The sequence below is a fragment of the Mastomys coucha genome, unplaced genomic scaffold (assembly GCF_008632895.1).
Source record: "Mastomys coucha isolate ucsf_1 unplaced genomic scaffold, UCSF_Mcou_1 pScaffold1, whole genome shotgun sequence".
Classification (NCBI taxonomy): domain Eukaryota; kingdom Metazoa; phylum Chordata; class Mammalia; order Rodentia; family Muridae; genus Mastomys; species Mastomys coucha.
Window position 1 is genome coordinate 46,661,426 of NW_022196891.1, and position 3,235 is coordinate 46,664,660.

The window sequence follows — 3,235 nt, forward strand, 5'->3', positions numbered from 1 at the left end:
TTTGTCCCCAGGAGGAGGTAGCTATAAAAGGGAAGTTCAAAATCAGGATACCTATATACACACAAACAAACACGCCCGCACACATGCACTCCGCAAACATTTTTTTTTCTCCTGTTCATGGTAAAACTCATAGTTACAAGACAGCAAATTTCTGAAATTGCTGCTTTGTATGTATATGTGAAATGTCACTTAGAGGTTGCAATCCAAGTAGAAGAGGTTAGTAAACACAGGGAGGGGAACTGGCTTTACTAAGTTTATCAACTCTGAATTGTGAACACAGCACTCAGTCTGATGAATTATTTACCTTTTCCTCTTACTTTCTTTACTTTGAGTGGAGGTCAGAGGACACTACTCGAGTCTCAGGGCTTGGCAGCAAGTACTTGTACCCACTGAGCCATCTCGCTGGCTCTCTTCCACTACTGTTAAGACATGGAAAAGTTCATTATGACTGGTCTTTTCTATTTCTAAGGCCATGTAGTTCTACAGTCATATTTTCCTGTCTTCAGTCCAGGATATGTATTAGTCCTGTCTCAGAACTGTAAATGTTTCCTGCACCACACTTGAAAAATCTCTAGATTTTTCCAAGGGTTGTCATTCTTTCATATATTTGAAATGTAAGTCCGGTAAGCTGCTCATCATGAGCAACTCTACTAGATATCTTTTTAAAAATTACTGTGTCTTTTCCACATGCATATGCTTTAATTATACTCACATCTCTTCTTATCCTCCTCCCTTCTGTCCTTTCCTGTTCCCCTTCCACATCCTGAGTACTCCTCTTTCACTCCCCTTTCTTTTGTTTGATTTCCCCTCCCTCAATGAATTCCACATATTGGAGAAAACATACTTACCTCTGTAGGACTAGTGCGTTTTACTTAACATGATGAGCTTCAATTACAGTCATCTGTGAGCAATGTAATGTTCTTCTTGTTATAATGTCTGAGTGAAACTCCATGGTGATACATATAATTTACAGACACACATCTATTTGTCTGTCTACCTGTCTTAGTGTTTCCATCGTTGTGAAAAAACACGATGATCAAGGCAACTCATATAAAGGACAACATTTAATTGAGACTACCTTACCGGTTCAGAGGATCAGTCCATTATCAACAAGGTGGGAAGCATGGCAGCATCCAGGCAAACATGGTGCTGAAGAAGGAGCTGAGAGTTCTACATTTTGATTCAGCTACAGCCAAGAGAGGTTTGTCCCCCAGACATCTAGGATGGTCTCAAATAGATAGGTAGGGTCTACCTACCTATCTATCTATCTATCTATCTATCTATCTATCTGTGGTGGCCCTGCTGTGTTCTTGAAAGAACTCAAATCCGAAACCAGAGACTTAGCTCGCTGGGGGTTTGGAGCCTATGTAAATGATTCAGGGACCAGTTACCAGGTCCCTAGGAAGCCGTGAACCTTTGATCTCTATCCGTCCTGGAATCCTTTGTGTTAGAGTTTTAGCTTTGATCCTGCCGAATGTCTGTTCTCACCTGAATGTAAAATGCATGCCTGTGCTTATCTGGTATATATGTTCCGTGTTCACTAAGTAAAGTTGCACCTCGATGAGAACCTCTCCTGGTGCCATGTCTCTTTGTCTCTCTTATCACCCATTTACTTGCAGGACCTCAAGTTCCCGTTCGTGGAGCTCCCACGGGATGAAGTGAAGCTAGGAGCTCGGCTTCCTTCATCTATCTATCTATCTATCTAAGTATCATATATATATATAACAATTATATATGTATATACATATATGATATATGTACATTGATGGTCACCTTGCTTGATTTTATAGTTGAGCCATTTGAATATTGCCATACATGCAGGTACCCTTGTAACAACCTAATTAATAAATCTATCATCTGAAAAATGTATTTTTCAAATTATTTGAGGAACCAAAAACCCATGTAACCTTCTTAAAATAGATCCTATTTTAAGGTAAAAATGAAGTCTTAATAAGTATTAATATAAAAAACTGAGATTGTATTTTATCAAATCTCAATGAAATAAAACTAGATGTCAATGGCAAGAGGAAATACTGAAAATAATCATACACACACACACACAAGGTTGAACAATACACTTTAACCATCAAAAAGATTTATAGCATAAATTTTTAAAATCTTAAGAGTAAACTAGGTATGGTGTCTCATGCCTGTAATTCTAACACACAAGGGGCAGATGCCAGGAAGTTGCTGTCATCACAAGGCCAACATAGGCTATGTCTTAGTTTGCTTTTTGGTTGTTGTGATAAAACACCAAAACCAAATGCAACATAAGGAAGAATTTATTTCGCCTTATAGCTCCAGAGGGATAAGAGTCCTTTATGACAGGGCAGAGGAATGGCAGCAAGCAGCAGATGTAACAGCAGAAAGCTGAGAGCTGGGGTCTCCAAATGCAAGTGTGAAACAAAGAGAGGAAGTGGGCAGGAAGTCAGACAAAGTTCTATACTCTCAAAGCTCACCCTTAATGGCATACTTCCTTCAGCAAGGCCATATCGCCTAAACTACCCCCAAACAGTGCCACCAAACGGGGACCAGCCTGAACATCTGAGCCTATGTGGAACGTTTATTATTCAATCCACCATAGGAACCCTGTCTCCATTATGTAATTTTACAGAATCTATTATAAATGAAAGCACAACATACAAGAAACTATGAGGTACAATGAAAGTTCTATTAAGAAAGTATATAAAATGCCTACATGAAAACTGGGAAGCCAGAAGTTGAAGAGATGACTCAGTAGTTATAAGCACATACTGCCTTTCTAGAGGATCTAAATTTGTTTCTCAGCACCCATATTGAGTGGTTCAAAGCTTCTTGTAACTCCAGATCCAGAGTACTCAATGTCCTCTTTGGACTTTCAAAAGAACCCTTGTGCATAAAGCTGCACACAGAGATACACATACACATAATCACAAATATATTTTTTAAAAGAAGCCAGGTGTGGTAGTGTAATACTAGCATTTAAGGAACAAGGGGAATAGATTATATTCAGTTAGATATTATTTGAAGCCAACCCAACTTACACAAAGAATCTGTGTTTTTAAATAAATAAATAGTCAAGATTTTAAATAAGCAACCCAATGGTGCACCTCGACATCTTAAGATTAAGATCAAATTACAAAATTAGTAGAAGGAAAAGGGTTTTTCTACAGTTAAAATTCAATTTCATATTTTTATTAGATATTTTCTTTATTTACATGTAAATTTCTCCTTTCCCAGTTTCCCCTCCAAAAAA